Source organism: Saimiri boliviensis, chromosome 3 (genome assembly GCF_048565385.1).
Source record: "Saimiri boliviensis isolate mSaiBol1 chromosome 3, mSaiBol1.pri, whole genome shotgun sequence".
Classification (NCBI taxonomy): Eukaryota; Metazoa; Chordata; class Mammalia; order Primates; family Cebidae; genus Saimiri; species Saimiri boliviensis.
Genome location: NC_133451.1, coordinates 65,333,358 through 65,357,389, shown reverse-complemented (window position 1 = coordinate 65,357,389; position 24,032 = coordinate 65,333,358). Strand labels below are relative to the sequence as shown.

The window sequence follows — 24,032 nt, the reverse complement described above, 5'->3', positions numbered from 1 at the left end:
TATGTCTTAAACTAAGGCATGGAAGGGATAGATATTTTAAGTGTTTTTTACCATATTTTGGCCTTTGAAAGCCATTAAAATGTGACTGCAAGTTGCCAGGATAATAAACTTGCATTGAGTTAGCTTAAGTGTATTTTTTTAAAAAAACTTTTTTTAAAAAGTCTTTAGGTGCTGGCCATTTTCTTGCATTAGCCTTTAGCTGGAATGTCTTAGAAATGAGCTTGGGAAAGCAAGGCTGTGGCTGGTTTCTTCCCATCTGCTCCGGGCTAGTTAGGCAGCCTCTCTTTCTAACAGCCTGCCACCTGTTGCTACTCTTGCCCTGAGAGGAAGAAAGGAAGACTACAAGAGGCAGTAAGAGGCTAGAGAATGACCAGGTGCTAAAGTGTGTGTGTGTGAGAGGCGTGTGCAGAGGCAGGAGGCACGAGGGTAACAGCCTGGGAGAAGACTACTCTCCTCATCCTCTAGACCACCGACGCTTGGAGCCAACCCTGTTACATAAGGTACTGAAAACGTACTGGGCTTTTTATTATTTTTACCACCTCAAGCAGAGAGGCTCAGGGGAGGAGCAGACATGCAGCACAGTGTTTTTTAAACATTTTATTAAAAAGTGAAACAAACATTTCTTACTGCTGAGTCTATCTTCTGAAGATGACAGCAGCTGGCAGAGCTCGTCCACCTCAGCCTAGTATTTAACATACGGCTACAGGAGAGCACCCCTTATTAGCGGGCTTCTCCCCCAGAGCTCTGTACTCTAGGCTGCTCCATGCCCCTCTGCCCACCTTAGGCTGGTAAGGCGGCGTGCTCATGGACTGTTTCTTAGCCCTTTCCCCTGGGGGCCAGGGAAGACGAGGAATTGTTTGTCAGCTGAGACCTGTGAGGTGTGGGTGGCAGGAGTAGGAAAAGCAGCGCAGCAAGCAGCAGGCCACTTTCTGGGCACAGTTACTAAGGCAGGTGACCATGGTGAGGAGGATTCTCAGGACCAAGCTAGAGCTGCCTGCGCCACCCGGGGACTTGGTCTGTGGCTCTTGGCCCCTTTCGTCACCACAAACCCAGAAAGGGGCAACTTGCCTAGACTGCTAGTGACTAAGTGGGCACTCCATGGCTTCTTAGCACCTCTCCTGCCCCAGGCTTTGGTGTGCAGCAAGAAAGCCAGTGCTGTCTGGGATCAAACCCAGGAGGCAGCCTGCAACTTTCCCTTATACTCCAGGGAAACAGAAAACAGACAAGGCCAGAAAGGCTGATGCTGGAAATAGAAAGTGAAAACTTGCATATTAGGAAGACAATTATAGTCAGCCACTCTCCTTCCCTCCTGGGTCACCCCTCCAGCAGGGAAGTTTGTCAAGGAGACACAGACACCCAATCATATAAATGTCCTCTGACCAGGGGTCTTATTTAAAAACTGTCTCTTAGGTGGCCTCCAATCTCCTCAAAGGGGATGGGAGGTGCTATTTCCTGAACGGGGCCAACAGATGCAGGTCCCTTTAAGGGTGGAGGAAAAGAGGGCAGTAGCTTTTCTATTGGGTGAGGAAAAGGCTCCAGTCTGTCCTTATCCTCACTGCAAAAAATCTCTTCCTTATTCCCCATAGAAAGGAATGAAAGAGAGAGAGGAGTCTCTCCCTGTGGTTCTGGTTTCTGCTTTTACCTTCTCCTTTAAATCTCCTGAATTCCCTTCAGGTGGAGAAGATGGGTGGTCTGACTTATCACAATCTAGCAGATAAAGAGGATACAACAGAGTGTACCAGCGCCCAGCTGGTCAAAATAGTAACATTAGTAAAATGACCCTGCTCATATCCTCTTTTCACATTGCAAACTACCTGCTCCCACAACTCTAAATCTAAGGTTCTTTGACAAGGAAACCAAGGAGATTCCTGCCAAATTAAGAGCATTAAAAAATACTTTCTGCTCTTTGGTTATTTCTTGACCCATGATAACCGAACCCCTGATATTTTACACACCTGTTGCTACACTTGCCCTGAGAGGATGGATTAAACTTAATTATGCCTTGACATCCCATCCTCCTGATCGGAGTCAAGACTGTCTTTTACCTGGATTCCCTGAATATTGATGACCTCTTCTTCATGCATAAATTCAAAGTGATCACATCGAGATCACCAGTTGCAGAGCTTATAGCTTGCAGTGAAAGCCAAGAATGAAGCCTTCAGACACTTTCAGCTGAGCAGGGCTTGGGGGTAGCTCTTCCCAAAGAGTCCACCCCAGCATCCGGTCACCAAGTATTTATTGAAAGGGCTTGTATTAACTACAAACATCCACTAGATGGTCACTTGAGGTGGGTTGCTGAGGCACCTGTGACCTTGTACAACCCTAAAACTGCATTCTCAGGAGGCTGTTTTCAACGTTCCTTATCACACCACACACTCCACTCCCTGTCCTGTTTTCAGAGTCAAGGAATTTCATTTCCATGCACAAATAACATATACACAGTGCCTCAGTATTTTTCCATGCCCTGACCTCAAATGCCATGTACATAAGCTTTAATATGTTGCCATGAGCCCCCTACACTGTATTTTTCTTTTTTGGTTATGTCCTTCCCTGCTTTGGTATTAGGGTGATACTGGTCTCATGGAATGATTTAGGGAGGATGCCCCCTCCCCTGCCCTCCTCCTCTCTCTTTTGGAATATGTCAATAGCATTGGTACCAATTCTTATTTGAATGTCTGATATAATTCAGCGTGAATGCATCTGGTTCTAGACTTTTTTTCTTGTTGGGTTTGTTTTGTTTTGTTTTTGTTTTGAGTCGGAGTCTTGCTCTGTCACCCAGGCTGGAGTGCAGTGGCATGATCTCAGCTCATTGCAACCTCTGCCTCTTGGGTTCAAGCAATTCTCCTGCCTCAGCCTCCCAAGTAGATGGGACTACAGGCACATGCCACCACACCTGCTATTTTTTGTGCTTTTAGTAGAGATCAGGTTTTGCCAGGTTGGCCAGGCTGTAACTCCTGACCTTAAGTGATCTGCCCACCTCAGGTTCCCCAAGTGCTGGGATTACAGGCGTGAAACACCATGCTCAGCCTGTTGGCCATGTTTTTATCACTATTTCAATCTTGTGGCTTGTTATTGGTCTATTCAGAAATTCTGTATCTTCCTGGTTTAATATAGGAGGGTTGTATATTTCCAGGAATTTATGCATCTCCTCTAGATTTTCTAGTTTATGCATGTAAAGGTGTTCATAGTAGCTTTGAATAATCTTTTGTATTTATGTGGATCTCCTCTTTTCTTTTTTGGTTCATCTCACTAATGGTCCATTAATTTTATATATTTTTTTCAAAGAACCCGTTTTTTGTTTCATGTATCCTTGATACTGTTTTTGTTTCAATTTCATTTAGTTCTGCCTTGATCTTATTTATTTTCTTCTGCTGGGTTTGAGTTTGTATTGTTCTATTGTTCTTGTTTCTCCAGTGCCATGAGGTGACTTTACATTGTCTATTTGTGCCTTTTCAGACATTTTGATGTAGGCATTTAATGCTACAAACTTTCCTCTTATCACCACATTAGCTATATCCCAGAGGCTTTGATAACTTGTGACCTATTATTGTTCAGTTCAAATAATTTTTAAATTTCCATCTTGATTTTATTGTTGACCCAACAATAATTCAGGAGAAGGTTATTTAATTTTTATAAATTTACATGGTTTTGAGGGTTCCTTTTGGAGTTGATTTCCAATTTTATTCTACTGTGGTCTGAGAGAGTACTTGATATAATTTCCACTTCCTTAAATTTACTGAGATTTGTCTTGTGGCCTATCATATGATCTCTCTTGGAGAATTTTCTGTGTGCTAATAAGTGTATATTCTGCAGTTGTTAGGTGGAATGTTTAGTAAATATCTGTTAAGTCCATTTGTTGTACCATATAATTTAAGTCTGTTGTTTCTTTGTTGATTTTCTGTCTTGATGACTTGTCTAATGATGTCAGTGGAGTGTTAAAGTACCCTCCTATTATTGTGTTGCCATCTATCTCATTTCTTACATCTCGTAGTAATTGTTTTGTAAATTTGCGAGCTTTCATGCTAGGTGCATATTCATTTAGAACTGTGGTATTTTCCAGTTAGACTAGTGCTTTTATCATTATATAATATCCCTCTTTGTCTTTTATAACTGTTATTACTTTATTTTTTTATCTGATATAAAAATAACTACTTCTGATTGCTTTTGGTGTCCAACTGCATGGAATATCTTTTTCTATCTCTTTACCTTAAGTTTATGTGAGTCCTTAGGTGTTAGGTGAGCCTCCCAAAGATAGCAGAAACTTGGTTGGTAAACTTTTATTCATTCTTCCATTATTTATCTTTTAAGTAGAGGATTTAGGCCATTTACATTTAATGTTAGTATTGAGATGTGAGGTACTATTCTATTCATTGTGCTATTTGTTGCCTGAATACCTTGTTTTTTTGTTTTTTTTTTTTTTTTTTCATTGTGTTATTGTTATATAGGTCTTGTGAGATACTTTAAGGAGGTTCTACTTTGGTGTATTTTTAGGTTCTCTGTGTGGGGGGCGCAGATTTAGAGGTCCTTTTAGCAGTCCTTGTAGTGCTGGCTTGGTGGTGGTGAATTCTTTCGGCATTTGTTTATTTGGGAAAGACTGTATCCTTCCTTCATTTATGAAGCTAAGTTTCACTGGATACAAAATTCTTGGCTGATAATTGTTTTGTTTAAGGAGGCTAAAAATAGAACCCCAATCCCTTCTAGTTTGTAGCATTTCAGCTGAGAAATCTAATGTTATTCTGATAGATTTTCCTTTCTAGGTTACCTGATGCTTTTGACTCACAGCCCTTAAGATTCTTTCCTTCATCTTGACTTTAGATAACCTGATGACTATGTGCTTAGGAAATTATCTCTTTGCAATAATTTTCCTAGATGTTCTTTAAGATTCTTGTATCTTTAGCAAGGCCAAGGAAATTTTCCTTGATTATTCCCTCAAATATGTTTTCCAAACTTTTAGATTTCTGTTGCTTCTTGGGAACACCAATTATTCTTAGGTTTGGATGATTATCATAGTCCCAAACTTCTTGGAGGCTTTGTTCATTTTATTTTTCTTCTTTCTTTGTCTTTGACTGACATAGTTTGGCAGTGTCTCCACTCAGATCTCATCTTGAACTGTAGTTCCCTTAATCCCCACATGTTGTGGGAGGAACCTAGTGAGAGGTAATTTAATCATCGGGGCAGTTTCTCCCATACTGTTCTCATGGTAGTGAATAATGACACTTGGTTCTCATTCTCTCTGTCTGTTGGCATGTAAGACAAGATTTTTGCCTTCCACCATGATTGTGAGGCATCCCAAGCTACATAGAAATGTGACTCCATAAAAACTCCTTTTCTTTGTAAATTACCCGGTCTTGGGGATGTCTTTATCAGCAGCAGGAAAATGGACTAATAAGTTAAATTGATACTGGTAGAGTAGGGTGTTGCTATAAAGATACTAAAAAATGTGGAAGCAACTTTGGAACTGGGCAACAGACAGAAGTTGGAACAGTTTGGAGGGCTCAAAAGAAGATAGGAAAATGTGGGAATGTTTGGAAGTTCATAGAGATTTGGAGGGCTCAGACGACAGAAAGATGTGGGAAAGTTTGGAACTTCCTAGAGACTTGTTGAATGGCTTTGACTAAAGTGCTGATAATAATATGAATAAAAAAATCAGGCTGAGGTGGTCTCAGGTGGAGATGAAACCTTGTTGGGAACTGAAGTAACAGTGACTCTTGCTATGTTTCAGCAAGGACTGGTGGCATTTTGCCCATGCCCTAGATATTTGTGGAACTTTCAACTTGAAGAAGATGATTTAGGGTACCTGGTGGAAGAAATTTCTAAGTGACAAAGTTTTCAAAAGGAAGCAGAGCATAAATGTTTATAAAATTTGCAGCCTAATGATGCAATGGAAAATAAAAACCTATTTTCTGGGGAGAAATTCAAGCCTCCTGCTGATATTGGTATAAGTGACAAGGAGCCAAATGTTAATCACCAAGACAGTGGAGAAAATGTCTCCAGGGCATGTCAGAGACTTTTGTGGTAGCCCCTCCCATCACAGGCCCAGAGGCCTAGGTGGGAAAAATGGTTTCATGGGCCAGGGCCAGGCCCGCCTACTGTGTGCAGCCTAGGGTCTTGGTGCCCTTTGTCTCAGCAACTTTAGCTGTGGCTAAAAGGGGCAAGGTACAGCTCAGGCTATTGCTTTGGAGGGTGGAAGCCCTTAGCCTTGGCAGCTTCCATGTGGTGTTGAGCCTACAGGTACACATAAGTCAATAATTGAGGTTTGGGAACCTCTGTCTTAAATTTAGAGGATGGAAATGCCTGGATGTCCAGGCAGAAGTTTGCTGAAGGAGCGGTTCTCTTGGGGAACCTCTGCTAGGGCAGTGTGGAAGATAAATGTGGGGTTGAAGCCTCCATGCAGAGGACCCACTGAGATGCTGGTTAGTGGAGCTGTGAGAAGAGTGCCACCATCCTCCAGACCCCAGAATAGTGCATCCACTTACAGCTTGTATTCTGTGCCTGGAAAACCCACAGACACTAATGCCAACCTGTGAAAGCAGCCTGGAGGGAGGCTATACCCTGCAAAGCCACAGGGCAGAGTTGCCCAAGACTGCAAGAACCCACCTTTTACATCAGCATTACCCAGATGTGAGACATAGAGTCAAAGAAGATCATTTTGGAGCTTTCAAATTTAACTGCCCTGCTGGATTTTGAACTTGCATGGGGTCTGTAGCCCCTTTGTTTTTGTCCATTTCTCTTATTTAGAAAGAGTTTATTTACCCAATGCTTGCACACTTATTATATATAAGAAGTAACTAATTTGCTTTTGATTTTATAGGCTTATAGACAGAAGGGACTTGTCTTGCTCAGATGAGACTTTCGGCTTTTGAGTAAATGCTGAAATGATTCAAGACTTTGGGAGACTGTTGGGAAGGCAGGATTGGTTTTGAAATGTGAGGACATGAGATTTGTGAGGGCCAGGGCTGGAATGTTATAGTTAGGCTCTGTCCCCACCCAAATCTCATCTTGAATTGTAGTTTCCTTGATCCTCACTTGTTACAGGAGGGACCCAGTGGAGGTAATTGAATTATGGGGGAAGTTTCCCTCATACAGTTCTCCTCGTATGGAATACATCTCAAGTGATCTGATGACTTTATAAGCGGTTTCCCCTTTCACTTGGCTATCATTCTCTCTTCTCTGCCACCATGTAAGATGTGACTTTCACCTTCTGCCATGATTGTGAAACCTCCCCAGTCATGTAGAACTGGGAGTACATTCAACCTCTTTTCATTTATAAATTACCCAATCTTGGGTACGTCTTTATCACCAGCATGAAAATGGACCATTACAGTATTGATAAATTGGGCGAATTCAAAATCTTTACCATCAAGCTGTAAGGTTTTTTCTTCTGCTAGTTTGATTCTATTGCTGAGACTTTCCAGTGCATTTTGCATTTCTTTAAGTGTGTCTTTGATTTTCAGAAGTCATTATTGTTTCTTATTTATGCTATTTCATGGAATAACTATTTTTCATATCCTGTATCATATTTTTTATTTCTTTAAGTTGAACTTCATCTTTCTCTGGCACCTACTTGATTTGCTTAGTAACTGACCTTCTGAATTCTTTTTCTGGCAATTCAGAGATTTTGTCTTGGTTTTGATCCATTGCTGGTGAGCTTGTATGATCTTTTGAGGATGTTAAAGAACCTTGTTTTATCATATTACCAGAATTGGTTTCTGATTCCTTCTCATTTGAGTAGACTATGTCAGAGGGAAAATCTGGGATTCAAGGGATGCTGTTCAGAGTCTCTTATCCCATGGAGTGCTCCTTTGATGTGGTGTTCTCCTTCCTCTAGGTATGGGACTTCCTGAGAGATGAACTGTAGTGATTGTTTTTGCTCTTCTGAATGTAGCCACCCAGCAGAGCTACTGGGTTCTGGGTCAGTACTGGAAAGTGTCTGCAAAGAGTCCTGTGATGTGATCCATCTACATGTCTTGCAGCTGTGGACACTATCACCTGATCCAGTGGAGTTAACAGGGAAGTGAAGTAGACTTAGTGAAGGTCCTTGATTGTGTTGTTTCTTAGTGTACTGGATTTCATTGGTTGGCCTCCAACCAGAAAGTGGTACTTCAAGACTTCATCAGCTGAAGTCTTGTAGAAAGGATGCAAACTTGCCCTAGGGACACCTAGCTAAGTGTCAGGATTCTCAGGTGGTGGGCATAGAGTTCCCATCAAATTATGACCTTTGTCTTTGGCTACCAGAGCAGATAGAGAAAGACCACCAGATGAGGGCAGGGATAGGTGTGTCTGAGTTCAGACACACCTTGCCTTGGGTGGGGCTTGCTGCAGCAGCTATGGGGTATGGGGTGTGGTTCCAATGGAGTTATATTCCTTGGGGGATTATGGCTGCCTCTGTGGAGTCACACAGGTCACCAGAAAAGTGGGGGAAAGCCGGCAGTCACAGGCCTCACCCTGCTCCCACACAGCCTGCAGTCTCTAAAGGCCAGTCTCACTTCCATTATGCCCCACAACAGCACCAAGTCTATTTCCAGACAGCCAGTGACCAGGGCTTAGAACTTGCCCCAGGCCACAAGCCTCCCCCTTGAGAAAGCAAGCAGCATCACCATTGTTTGGTGTCTCAGGGAGCCTGCAGCAGTGATCCAGTTCCTTCAATGGGTTTGTGGATTCTCTTTGCTTTCCTGGTATGTTCCTGCAGTAGTTCTTGGAGCAAAAGTTAATGTTATGAGTTTCTACACACTGCTTTGATCATTAGAGCAGGAGCTGAAAGCTAGTCCTGCCTCCTATCCATCATTTTAATTTGTCTCCCAACTTTAAAATTTTTAAAAACACTTGTTTTTAACTCAGGTGAAAATACATACAGTAAAGTGAAGAGTAAAACAAAATTCAGCTATGGGAAAGGAGTTTCTCTCTACACAAGTATCATACCATAATTCAACATTTCTGAAATTCTGGGAAAAGTTGAAAATTTAGTTTCTTAAAAGTAATTATTGGTCAAATTAAACTTCTTTCTGTTTTTGAGCTTGTTCCTATCACATGAGGATTTGAAGTGAAGATTAAAGATGGCATATCTAAAAGCACCTAACAGAATTTCTGGCCCAAGAAAAATGCATAGTAAATAACTCCCATTGCTGTGGGGTGTGTGTGTGTGTGTGTGTGTGTGTGTGTGTGTGTAATGTGGGGCAGCCATTTTAATTAAACTTTTAGTTTTACTAAATTTATACTTGTTTTATAGTAGAAATAAATAATTTTTCTAAAAATTAGCTGTAAATTTTTCACCATCAGCTGTTAAGAATTCTAATTTTGGTAGTTATCAAACAGAATAAACCTTGTCAACTGCAACCAATTTTTATTTGTGACAGAATTCAAATTTAAAACACCAGCCCCTTTATAGAAATATGTATAATATAAACATATATCTGGTATAAAATAGATTTCCTAAAAATTTTATCTACAGTTTATTTTCATTATACTTAAAATTAGAGTTTTCAGTTTTCAATCTAATCTATTTTTTCTGGATTTCTTATATTAGCCGTGTTTGCACCTCTCACACTGAATTGGCACAAGGCAAATGGATGGATGGATAGAGAGATAGAAGATGACAGATAGATAGATAGAGGTAGATAACAAAGGTGGAAAACAGAGAACAAAGAATTTTTGCGATAGTCTGATAAAAATAGTCATTTCTTGGAATCCAATTAAATTATTACAAAGTCGAAGTTTAAAATGTTACTCAAGATCTCTAGAGTATAAATTGGATATCTCTTTAATGCTCTTTTAGCCAACATTTTCCATGTCAACAAGAATTGTTTTACTACAAATTTTCAGGTGTAAAATTTGTTTCTTAACCAATTATAAGTATTTCTGTTTTCCAAAACTTGGGTGTTCTACTGAAAAAAAAAAAATGAGAATAAGAGTAAAGTAAATACAGTCAGTTTTTCAATAATGTTTGTTTTTAAAATGCAAATTTGTTTCAAAGCAATTAGTATATTAGAAACAATTTTTAGTATAATATGAGTTTTGTATTTCACATGCATGATTTTATCTGCAGAAAACACTACATGAAGGTAAAAACCTTTAGCCAGCTGGACTGAGACAAGTAGGAATGTGCAGAATGCATATACACGCACTCCTTAAACATCTACCTCACTTAATCCAAGTGTTAAATTACAAGGTTGTTTTTTGTTTTGTTCGCTCTTCCTTTTGTGTGTTTGTAAACTTGTTTATTTAAGAAAAAAAAAATTCATCATCTTATATAGGTCTAAATGCCCTTGCTCAGAAATGCCAAACTATGCATGCAGAAGGATAGCTTTAAGAGTTGAGATGAAGCTTGAAATAGTAAAACATTCTGAATAAAATGAGAGAACATGTAATACATTCTGAGCAACAGATGTAAAGGAATCTATATTGCCAACTATCAGAGACAACACTGGGAAATAAAAGCCCATAGTCAGGAGAATTTAGGCACTGAAAGTCAGTAAGAGCAAGGCCTAAAGAAGAAAAAAATAGATTTTAAAGTATATGGACTAAACACAAAATGGTAAGAAAATTGGAAACAGTCTTTCCCTTAACTGAAGAGACAGCACTGTCTATATTCAAAGACCCTAAATAGAAATTACCAAATCTTGCAGAAGTGGTTTGTTTTGTTTTGTTTTGCTTTGTTTTGTTTCAGTGATAACAGTGCCTTCAAACATGGCAAAACTTCCAAGGCTTCAGCTGCTGGATTGAGCTATAAGAATAAATTAGCCACACATACACAAAAAATTCCCATCAGTGATACAGAAGGCAATTGAAGAAAAACGCTATACTTTAGATTAAATTCTCTATTTTGAAGAAACATGTAACTATTATCATTGTACACCTGAAAAACCTACATCTCAAAGGCAGGAAAACGTACCCCAGGATTCAAGGCTGTAAACTATATAAAACTTATTTTGGCTAGCTCAAGCACAAGTATCTACAGCTATCTATATCTGGTATTACAACTTTCCATTCTTCAAAAAAATGGTTCTTCTGCTATTTAACAGTAACTCACAAGTCACAGCCCTTCAATGCTCACTTCCACAAGCAAACTTTATGTCCTTTTCAAGATAAAGTACCATATTTCTTATAGTATCTATGTATTTCTTGACCATTTCAGGCGTACATGTTGACCAGCCTCATCTTGAACTCCTGACCTCAGGTGATCCACCTGCCGTGACCTCCCAAAGTGTTGTCATTACAGGCATGAGCCACGGTGCCCAGACTTTTCTTTTTTCTTTCTTTTTTTTTTTTTTTTTTTTTTAAGAGATGTAGTCTCACTGTGTTGCCCAAGCTGGTCTCCAACACCTGGTCTCAAGTGATCTGCCAGCTTCAGCCTCCCAAGTGTGAGGATTACAGGCATAAGCCACCCCATCAGATTAGAATGCACAGTTTTAACATCAGATAATCATAGAATAGCAATAATTAACATGTTGATTATTTGCAATTCACCTGAAGGACAACTTTATTGATTATTATTATCTATTATCTCCACTTAACAAATGAAACTGAAACTCAGAAAACATAAGCAATTTGCCCAATTTTACGCAGTCAGGGATAGAAGTTAAATAGCATGTTCTCCAAATACTCTCTTGAGGGGCAGGAAGAACCTACTCACCCTGAGGGAGCTGAAAAAAAGGTTTCTCTGAGAAGTGACATTTGATCTTAATTTTAAAGAATGAGTCAAAGGTTTCCTAATAGAAAATAGTGTGAGGGCATTCCAGGAGGAAGAAAAATGTATGCATATGTGGGAAAGGGCATGACACATTTGTTTTAGGGCAAAAAGTTCACGGGAGCTGAATAGCTAAGTTACATGGCAGAAAGTACACAGAAAAAAGGCAACAAAATTAGGTTTAGATCAAATTGGGAAAGGCTTGCCTTAAATCTAATCTGGACAACAGAAAACTAATGATAGATTTGGTCTAAAAAAAAAAATCCAGATAACTTTTCTGTGACTTAAAATGCTAGACCCATACAATTCTGCCAAAGAGATCAAAAAAGTGCCAGACTTATTGAAACACATGGATGATAAAAGACAAAAGTTAAGGGTTCCTAATTTAAAATAAACCAACAGCTCTCTTCTCTTCTTCACTTCCTTTCCTGGACACTTCAGTCCTAGCCAATCAGGTGTAGCTGAGCATGTGTCCACCTCAACATGGGAGAGTCATTGTGGTCAAGAGTGAGAATTGAGAGCAAGCTCAGGGTAATGAAACTGTCCACTGAGGGAGCCAGCCCAGAGTGGCCTGCCAGTGCTTAAGCAGGATGAGGAGAGCATCTGTATGAACAGGCAGTCTGGCAGCAGGTGTTGGAGCCTGAGCACATCTACAGAGGAATAGCCCAGTGAAGGATCTCAAAGCTAAGGAGGGTAAGGAAGACAATCCTGAAGGAGCAAGCCCAACACAGGGTGTCAAAGCCACAGAGCATGAGGAAGATGTCTGTGTAAGAAGGATGGCATGATGAAAGGAACGGGGTGTCCAGGGCAGGTGAGAAGGATGTCTGGGTATGGGGAGTGATCCAGTGTAGAGTGTCAAGCCCAGTTGTGGTGAGGAAGGTTTCTTTCTGGGATAGTGGACAGATGCGGGGTGTAAGAGCCCAATGAGAGTAAAGGGAGTGCATGCATGGGTGAAGGATGATGTGGCAGTAGCCTGCAATGAGGGTGTAAAACCTGAAAGGAGTGAGAAGGATGTCCCTGTGAGGGAAGAGATAGGACCAGTAATGGGAATGAGTTCCAAACATAGAAATTGATCAGTAAATAAGTACATTAAGGGTAATGTGTCAGTTTCTCATGAATGAGCTGCAAATATGGAACTTTATGGTTTCATTTGGCATTGGAGGCATTAGTGTAAATTTAGGTCTCAAAATATATGTTAGATATAGAAATAGAGCTGTGTGCATGTGGGTATATATTCCCTACCTCTGTCCAGTGAAAGGACATGAGATAAAAGCAACGACAGGAAACACAACTAGCACCTAGATCTTGATTTCTGAAGACTTTTATCCATTGAGAGCTAGGGATTTTGTGAAGAAATAGCTGATTCCGGTGCTGGGGATGAAAAACTACAGTATGAGTCTGGAACAACTTATGGTGTCTAAAAGTGAGGAAGTGTTCAAAGAATCATAGAAACTAGTAAAAAAAAAAAAATTAAGAGTCAGGTTGAAGGAGCTTCCACTAGACAAATCAGAGATAATTTGGAGGTCAAATGAATACAAAGTGGCAGACAACGATGCATTAAATAAAATAGGAAATTATGAGTTCATATTAATATAAGCAAATGAACAAACAGATTGAAACTATGCTGAGAGAGGATTTTACATCATCTCAAAATACTTTCCCCTGCAAAAAACACTTAGTAACTGCAAAAGGAAAAAGAGTCACCTCACAGTGAACAACCTAGCTGATTCCGCCTCGTTCAAGTGATTAAACACCAGTGATAATACAACATGAAATTGTGGTCCACCTAATAAAACACAAAGAACAGAACACACTATCAATTTTTAAATATTTATGCCAAAGATGCATAACCTGAAACTAAAGATAAGGAAATGTTAGATAAATCCAAAGAGTGAGATAGTCTCTAAAATAATTGACCTGTAATCTTCAAAAGTGTCAGGGTATTAGTTAAGAAAAGACTGAAGAAGTAACTGTTTCTTGCTGAAGGAGACTACACAGGACAACCTGTGATCTTAACTTCATTCTTTAATGCAACCTTTAATGCAACCTGTGATCTTGAAATGCATTCTTTAGACACAAAGGATGTTATTTACACACAGGCTGAAGATGTGACAGTAGTAAGGTATCATGTTAATTTCCTGATTTTGAGTGTTGTATTGAGGTTATGTCCTCCTTTATAGGAAATGCACATTCAAGTATTAAGGGGTAATGAAGCATAATATCAGCAACTTACTCAAAAATGGATTCAGGAAAAAAATTTCTTTGTAATATATATACATAGTTTCTGAAGGTTGAGGTTCTTCTTTTAAATAAAGAGACAAACCAACAATAAAATCCCACATATGTGTCAACTCAATTCTCCAGAACTCAGCTTGAGCTCAAATGTAATGCAGGAGGACCTTCATTCTTAAAACCCAAGGCAACGTACTGCTTCCCTTAGCAACTTACTAAAATTCATATTTGTTCTTACTTTAACACACAATTCTTAACAAATCGTTCTTGGTTTTCAGTCTTTCTGGCCAATAGCTGATTACATGGCCACTGTTGAAGCAGACTAAAGACTAACTTTAGTCTTTTACACTTGCAAAATAAATGTTAAAAGTGAAGGTTATTTAGCTTGCTGCAGCAAGGAACACAGCACTCCATTGGAACATAGGAGCATGTCAATAAGGAGGAGCAGGTTAAGAAAGGCTTCTTATGGGATTTGAGCTTATGTTGGATGATTCTAAGGAGGAATTAAGTAAGGAAACAAGAACCAGTTCTGAATTGGGAGTTTTCAAGAAGCGGGAAAAATTCTGATTGGGAATCTTAACACTTTTTGTCTAAAAGGTAGGAAGAAGAAAGCAAATCTAGAGTTGCCACTGGTAAAGAAGCAGCAACCGTTCATGTTAGTCAAAAGAGGGGCATATTTAGTCATTTCTCTGGTCATGTAGCTGTCTTGTCTATGCCTTGTTTTTAGCATTGTTTGTGAGAATGCTAAGAACGCAGCGTTGTGATGAGAGGGAATATTGTGGTCTGGTTGTCATCAGCACCATGTTTCAATTTCTCACCAGAAATAGATGAAGATGAGTAGTACTAAGATGCAGATACAATGTAAAAACGGGAAGTAATCACCAAAACCTGCTATTAAGAAAGGAAACAAAAACAATTAAAGAAAAAACATGGTCCCCAAATAATTGTAATAATAATATGTTAACTGCTGCCAATTCTAAGGACTGTCCTAAGAGTCATACGTATATCAAACATTTTTAAATCTCAAAGATATACATTAAGTTAACATGTTCATTTTACACATAAAAAACTGAGAGACATACATTAAATTCCCCCATGTTGCTCTGCTAGTAAATGGCAGAGCCAGAATTACTATATAATATAATGGTGGATTTCCACATTCAATGGCTAAACATTTACTGAAGCCACTCTCTAAAAAGTATTGTCTGAACACTATAGGGAATAAGACATAGCACCTTCTAAAATATCCCTTAATATCTCTTCCAGACATTGGCTACTTTCAACAATCACCCTTCCTTGCCTCAATCCCAAATTTTCAAAGGATGTAATCTAGCCTTCTATTTCACAGTTGAAATAAGGATCAACAATGTACTTCCCTCTGACTTTGACTTACTCTAAATTTCCTTTCATTCTTTTCTCTATTTTGCATTTTCTTTTTCATTTGTTGAACTCTATTGTCCCATACATACTACATGTGTTATCTTGCAATTGCCTGTTTATATACCTGTATTAGAAGACATAATTTATTTTTGTTTGCTCAGCATCCTAATTGTTTGTGGGGGAATTACTCATACTCATGCTGATATATGTTCAACAACTGGTTCTGTGTGTGTGTGTGTGTGTGTGTGTGTGTGTAATTATACATTTACTCATATCAAGAACATACAACAGATAATTTATAAATAATAAAATATCTAATTTTCTTTTCATTTTCAATTCCATGCAATCAGTTAATTCTCACAAAGCATTTTTATTGATTTTGCCAAATTTCTGCAAACTAGAGTTGTAGTTGAAGGGGTGCAGTTCTGCCTCAAAGGCAGGTTGATATTTTCATTTATGTTAATAAGTAAGGCAAAGTGAAGCAACAAACACCTATGTCAAAACTTTTTTTCATCAGTGACAAGTAATTGTAAAATAACTTGGGAAGTAAAAATCTTTGAGTATTTGTTACCTTCATTTTTAATATAATTTATTTAATTGCAAATTAATATTAATTTTAAATAATATCTACATATAACAAGCTTATAGGACTTCTAAAATTTTAACAATTGGCTCTCAGGAGCAGATAGAAGACACATCTAACTTATCATTTGTGATGGTTAAGATTAAGTGGCAACTTGATTGGATTGAAGGATGCAAAGTATTGTTTCTGGTTGTGTCTATGAGGGAGTTGCCAGGGGAGATTAACATTTGAGTCAGTGGACTGGGAGAGGCAGACCCACCCTCAATCTGGGTGGGCACCATTTGATCAACTGCTAGCCTGATAGAAAAAGCAGGTGGAAGGAGGTGGACTCAGCTGATTTTCTGAGTCTTCCAGGCTTTATCTTTCTCCTATGCTGGATGCTTCCTGCCCATGAGCATCAGACTTCAGGTTATTTGGCCTTTGGGACTCTTGGACTTACACCAGTAGTTTGTCAGGGGCTCTTTGGGCTTTGGCCACAGAATAAAGGCTACACTGCCAGCTTCCCTACTTTTGAGGTTTTGAGACTTGGACCAACCCCTACTGGCATCCTTGCTCCTCAGCTTGAGATGGCCTACCGTGGGACTTTGCCTTGTGATTGTGTGAGTCAATTCTTCTTAATAAACTTCCTTTCATATATACACATACTTTATTATAATAGTTCTGTCCCTCTAGAAAATCCTGACTAATACAGATTTGGGTACCAGGAGTGGTTCTAGTGGAACAGAATTTTAAGGCTGGATTTCTAAAGTTGGTTTGAGGGTTTCTGGAGTTGGCTGCTTAATCTTATTAGATCCAAAAATGTTAAGGACTCTACTTCTAATAGTATAGAGAACACTGATAGTCCTTGGCATAACTGTTTAGAGAGTTATGCCTAATAAATGTATTTGATACTCCTGATTCACCACTCTTGAGAAGCAAGGAGTTTAGCAACCCTATACATAATACCTTTGTCCGTATGTGGAGAACCAAGGAATATAATGAAGTTGTCTTGTTGCTCCTAAGTTCACTGGAAGAAGTGATGAAAGAAAAGGATGAGCTCAGGGATTCTAACTCCCAGCTCTAGAAGCACATACTGAACCTCAAATCTTCTGAGATTGCTGTGAGTCTGTTATCCCATAGAAAAAGGGCTAAAATTGTAGATAATTAGACACATGCACTTATCATGCAAGTAGTTGACCTGCAACAGGAAAGGCGCATGCTTAGTCTTGCCAGGTGTCTACTGTTAAAGGGAGAATTTGGGACTCTGCAGCTCAGAATGGGGATGTGTGGAGAACGCTGATGAACCTGGGGACATTGAGCTTGTAAATTCTGATGAGCCATTTTTGCCAGAGGTAACAGCCTCCTCACCCTCAGAGGTCTCAAAATCCCCTCCCTGACCCATACTGCCATCAGCCTTTCTATCTTTGTCTGAGGAGATCAACCCTACACTGCCTGAGGCAACAGTGATGCCCTCCTCTGAGAAAGTTGCCAAGCAAGACAATGCTGATTCTCCTCAGGACCCACTCCCAACACCCCTGTTTGCATCTAGACCTGTAACTAGACTCAAGTCTTGGCGGGCTCCTATAAATGAGGTTCAGAGTGTGGCCCATGAGGAGGTGCACAACACTCCAAAATAATTCCTTGAGTTTTCTAATTTATATAAGCAGAAATCTGGGGACAGGTATGGAAATGAGTATGAAGTATGTGGGATAATGGTGGAGGGAACATAAAGTTGGATCAGACTGAATTTATTGATATTGCCCCACTAAGCAGGGATTCTGCATTTAATGTTGCAGCTTAGGAAGTTCAAAATGGTTCTAATCGTTTATTTGCTTGGTTAGCTGAAACGTGCTTTAAAAGATGGCCCACTGGGAGTGAGCTGGAAATGCCTGATCTCCCTTGGTTTACTGTAATGGAAGGGATCCAAAGGCTTAGGGAGATTCAAATGTAGAGTCACTTTAGACCTACTTATCTTAATTGGGAGGGTCCAGAAGACACAACCTTCACCAATACCTTGAGAAACTGATTTGTGAGGGGAGCATCTGCATCCTTAAAGAGCTCTGTGATGGATCTTTTCTGTATGTCATATCTTACAGTGGAAACCACAGTCACTCAATTACAGAATTTAAATGCAACAGGAAAAACTTAGATCCTGAGGTGGCAGGGGCCAAGTGGCGACACTCAGTTGTCAAAGGCAAGGTGGGTATATTTACCATAATGGACAGCAGCAGTAAAGGAGCAATGAGACTACTCTGACTTGTGTAGAACTCTGGCATTAGCTAATTAATCATGGTGTTCCTAGAAGCGCAATTGATAGGAAGCCTATCATATTTTTATTTAACTTGTATAAGCAGACAACTTCTAGGTCAAGTTGACAAAAGACTAATTTGAATTATAGAAATAGAGAATCATGACTCCTCAATCAATTTCCATACTTGAACCACTTTATAGACCCAGAACCCCTTGAATGAAGGGGAGGCTGGGTCTCCTTGAGGAAGGACTCCACTCTACTACCAACAAATTATGCTGTTAATCATTCTCCCACATTTTCCCAAAGAGACATCCAGCCTTTTACCAGGTTAACTGTGCATTGAGGAAAGAGGAATGATCACAACTTTAGGGGATTACTGGACACTGGCTCTGAGCTAACATTGATTCCAGGGAACCCAAAACATCATTGTGGTCCTCCAGTTAGAGTAGGGGCTTATGGAGATCATGTAATTAATAGAATTTTAGCTCAGGTCTGACTTACAATGGGTCCAGTGGGTCCCTGGACTCATCTGTGGTTATTTTCCCTGTGCTAGAATGCATAATTGACATAGACATACTTAGCAGCTTGCAGAATACCCATATTGGCTCCCAGACTTGTAGAGTGAGGGCTACTATGGTGAGAAAGGCCAAATGGAAGCCATTAGAGCTGCCTCTACCTAGAAAAATAGTAAATCAAAAACAATATTGCATCCCCGGAGGGATTGCAGAGATTAGTGCCACAATCAAGCACTTAAAAGATGAAGGGGTAATGATTACCACCACATCCCAGTTCAATTGTCCTATTTGGCCTGTGCAGAAGATAGATGGATCTTAGAAAATGACAGTGGACTATCATAAGCAAGTGGTTACTCCAATTGCAGCTGCTGTACCAGATGTGGTTGCATTGCTTGAGCACGTTGACACATTTCTTGGTACCTGGTATGCAGCCATTGATTTGACAAATGACTTTTCTCCATTCCTGTCCATATGGCCCACCAAAAGCAATTTGCCTTCAGCTGAAAAGGCCAGCAATATATGTTCACTGTCCTATCTAAGGATATATCAACTCTCCAGCTTTGTATCATAATCTTGTTTGCAGAGATGCTGAGACATTTGCATGCCAGTGGATGGGAAATAAATCTGACTAAAATTCATAGACCTTCTAACTCAGAAATTTCTAGGGGTCTAGTGGTGTGGAGCCTGTCAAGATATTTCTTCTAAGGTTAAGGATAAGTTATTGCATTTGTCCCCTTCTACAACCAAGAAAGAGGCACAATACCTACTGAGCCTATTTGGATTTTGGAGGCAACACATTATTAATTTGGGTGTGTTACTCTGACTTATTTTTCAAGTGGTCCAAAAGGCTGCCAGTTTTGAGTGGAGATCAGAAAAGGAGAAGGCTCTGCAACAGATCCAGGCTGCTGTGCAAGCTGCTCTGCCACTTGGACCATATGACCCAGCAGATCCAATGGTGCTTGAGGTGTCAGTGGCAGATAGGGATGCTGTTTGGAGCCTTTGGCAGGCCCCTATAGGTGAATCACAGCAGAGACCTATAGGATCCTAGAGCAAGGCCCTGCCATCTCCTGCAGATAACTACTTTTCTTTTGAGAAACAGCTCTTAGCCTCTTACTGACCTTGGTAGAAACTGAACATTTGACTATGGGTCACCAAGTTGCCATGTGACTTGAGCTGCCTATTATGAACTGGATGCTTTCTGACCCATCCAGCCATAAAGTTGGGTGTGCAGAGCAGTATTTCATCATCATATTGAAGTGGCGTATACATGATTGGGCTCAAGCAGATCCTGAAGGCACAAGTAAGTTAGATGAGGAAGTTGCTCAAATGCCTATGGTCCCCACTCCTGTCAGCCTGTCTTCTCTCCCTGAGCCTGCACCAATGGCCTCATGGGTAGTTCCCTACAATCAGTTGACAGAGAAAGAGAAGACTAGAGCCTGGTTTACACATGGTTCTACATGCTGTCCAGGTACCACCAGAAAATGGACAGCTCCAGCACTACGGGCCCTTAGAACATCCCTGAAAGACAGCAGTGAAGAGAAATCTCCCCAGTAGGCAGAACTTTGAGCAGTGAAATTGGTTGTGCACTTTGCTGGAGGGAGAAGTGATCACATGTGTGGTGACAAAGAAATATGGGGAAGAAGTATGTAGATGGCCCTGAGTGACCAAAAACTGAAGACATTTGCATCTCATGTGAGTGCTCACCAAAGGGTGACCTCAAGAGAGGAGGATTTTAATAATCAATTAGATAGGACGGCTACTCATTATGTGGATACCACTCAACCTCTTTCCCTAGCCACCCCTGTCGTTGTCCAATGGGCCCATTTACAAAGTGGCCATGGTGGCAGGGATGGAAGTTATCCATGGTCGCAACAACATGGACTTCCACTCACCAAGGCTGATCTGGCTACAGTCACTGCTGAGTGCCTAATTTGCCAGCAGCAGGGACAAATACTGAGCCCTCAATATGGAACCATTCCTTTGGGTAATCAGCCAGCTACTTGGTGGCAGGTTGATATTCTGGACTTCTTCCATCATAAAAAGGGCAGTGGTTTTTCCTCACTGAAATAGACACTTACTCTGGGTTTTGGTTTGCCTATCCTACATGCAATGCTTAGGCAAATACCATCTGTGGACTCAAGGAATGCCTTATCCACCATTATGGTATTGCCTCTGACCAAGCCACCCTTCAGAGCTAATGAAGTGCAGCAGTGGGCTTATGCTTATGGAATTCACTGGTCTTACCATGTTCCCCATCATCCTGAAGCAGCTGGATTGATAAAAGAGTGATATGGCCTTTTAAAGTCACAATTACGATGCTAACTAGGTGACAATACTTTGCAGGACTGGGCCAAAGTTCCCCAGAAGGTGCTGCATGCTCTGCATCAGCATCCAATATATGGTACTGTTTCTCCCATAGCCAGGATTCACAGATCCAGGAATCAAGGGGTGGAAGTGGAAGTGGTACCACTCATCATCATCCCTAGTGATCCACCAGGAAAATGTTTGCTTCCTCTTCCCACAACATTATTTTCTGCTGGCCTAGAGGTCTTAGTTCCAGAGGGAGGGATGCTGCCAACAAGAGACACAACAATGATTCTGTTAAAGTGGAAGTTAAGGTTGCCACAGGGACACTTTGGGCTCCTCCGACCTCTAAGTCAACAGGCTAAAAAGGGAATTACAATGTTGGCTGGGGTGATTGACCCAGACTATCATGATAAAATCAGTCTACTACTTTACAAGAGAGGTAAGGAAGAGTATTTATAGAATGCGTCCTAAGAGATGCCTGAGGACTTCTCTTGGTATTACCATGCTCTGTGTTAAGGTCAATGGGAAACTATAATGACTCAATCCAGGCAGGACTACAAATGACCCAGACCCTTCAGGAATGAAGGTTTGGGTCACTACACCAGGTAAAAATCCACAACAAGCTAAGGTGTTTGCTGAAGGCAAAGGGAATGCAGAATGGGTAGTATAAAAAGGGAGCTATGACCATGTGACCAGTTGCAGAAATGAGGACTGTAATTGTTATGAATATTTTCTCCCTATTTTGTTAGCAATATGTTTGTGGATGTACATAGTTGTACTGAGAAAAGTCTTCATTTTATTTTCATTGTTTTTCCTTTATCATGTGATATAAGATTTATTGACTTCATATCAGCATTTAGCTGTTGTTAATTTGGTGTAACAGCATTTAAGTTGAGAATCAGTGTGCTTCTGGTTGTATGGATAGCTGTTTTATGTTAAGTGTAATTGTGACCTTATTATTGCCTTTATTTGGAGATTAAGTAAAATTTCAGAAGGTATATATGGGTTCAAGTTGACAAGGGATGGACTTCGACGGTTAATATTAAGTGTCAACTTGATTGGATTGAAGGATGCAAAGTATTGTTCCTGGGTGTATCCCAGGAACATACATGAGAGTATTGCCAGAGGAAATTAACATTTGAGTCAGTGGACTGGGAGAGGCAGACCCACCCTCAATCTAGGTGGGCACCATTCAATCAGCTGCCAGCCTTGCTAGAAAAAGCAAGTGGAAGAAGGTGAAATGAGCTGACTTTCTGATTCTTCCAGGATTCATCTTTTTCCCATGCCAGATGCTTCCTGCCCTTGAACATCGGCTTCCAGGTTCTTTGGCCTTTGGACTCTTGGAATTCACCAGTGGTTTGTCAGAGGCTCTCAGGGCTTTGGCCACAGACTGAAGGCTACACTGTCAGCTTCCCTGCTTTTGAGGTTCTGAGACTCACATTGAGACACTATTGGCTTCCTTGCTTCTCAGCTTGCAGATGGCCTATCATGGGACTCCGCCTTTTAATCATGTGAGTCAACTCTTTTTATATAAATTCCTTTTCATATACTCTTCTATCTTGTTATTTTTGTCCTAGATAATCCTGACTAATACACAAGTGCTGCTTCTTTGCTGTGGATAGTCTTGGGTGGGAGAGAGCATCTTCTATAAACAATCAAAAGAAGCTAGCCTCCTCTCACCTGTGGTCAGTCAAGAAACAAACCCAAGCTTGGGAAGTTGTGTGCTCTCTTCTGGAACTTTGAATCTTAATTGAGTTATAAAAGGAGAAAAGAAACAGTCAGAGATAAATCATACATCACATTAGCAGTTGCTGACTTCAAAAGATTAACAGCCATGGGACAAATCTTGATTAATGGGAAATAGAAGTCAGTAGGTAATTCTTGCTATTAGACTGGGCCATGTTTCTTTTTCTACTGTCTGGTGATTACTTGATTGCTACCTCTTTCTATACTAGTTCTCAAGCCTATGATTGTCTCGTTATTCCCATAAATTACATTTTGCTTACGTTAGAGCAGATTTCTATTGGTCACAATCAATAAATCTGATATGTTTTATCCGAGTTCCTTGGGAGCAAGGACTAGATCATTTTCCTGTTTCTAATACTGTTTCTAAACTCTAAAGTGTTTCTATGCACTTTACATAGTTCTAGAACTAGGTGAGCACTCAATAAATGTTTGCTAACATGAATGAACATATTATATAGTTAAAATAACATTTCTGATTATATAGGTCATATACAAGCCCCTAACATAACTTAAAATAATAAAATTATGTTGTGAGTTCCAGAAGTTAGGAATAAATGTTATAGTACACTGTTTCTGTACAGACAATTATCAATATTTGCAAAAATTTCTCAAGCCATTTCTAAATATTAAGATATTGGTGATACTGGTGGGAGTGGGTGGGTGGGACGTGATGTTTGTCATGTGATTGAATATTTCTTCTGACTACTTTATATTCTCTTTGCCTATTGTTTACTTCAGTCATTGATGTAGCAATGAACTTTATAGAGGTATAAACTGGTATCTCCTTACCTCAGCTGTGACATATTCCCTGGTACCTTCCTGACATCTTGACATTGTTCACACATGCATATATAATCTTGACCTCAAAGGATTAACAGCCATGGGACAAGTCTTCACTAATGGGGAATGTAAGTTAGTAGGTGATTCTTCAATTCTTCTCCTCCTTGGTCCCTCCAAGAGACAATTCTGAGTGGCAGTTCACATGGCTTTTCAGAAGATTCCAGAAAGACTGACCCCAGTTGTCCATTCAGTGAAAAGAGAATCTCTACTGGGAAAAATATTTTAATTATTTTCTTATAACCCACAGTTAAATTTCAGCATGGGGTAATCATTGAAATATACAGAAGAGTTACTTACCATTAATATCATATGCATAAATTTTATCCAAAACAATTGGGAGGCTGGGATGGACATACAAACATTCATAAGCATCTGAGGAACTGCTACTTTCAGCATAGCACTCATAGGTCACATTTTTCAGGATGTCAGTCTTAAATTTTCTGGAAAGTCACAATATGTTTCTTCTAAGAAAATAAGAAATAATATTTCAAAGAAATCCTTTAGGCAAGTTTCAGT

General features: G+C 39.9%; 1 pseudogene; it reads left to right on the top strand.

Annotated features, from left to right (window-relative positions):
- Window positions 1–22,324, top strand: part of LOC141583840 (uncharacterized) — a 34,100-nt pseudogene extending 11,776 nt beyond the window's left edge.
- The last annotated feature ends 1,708 nt before the right edge of the window (window positions 22,325–24,032 follow it).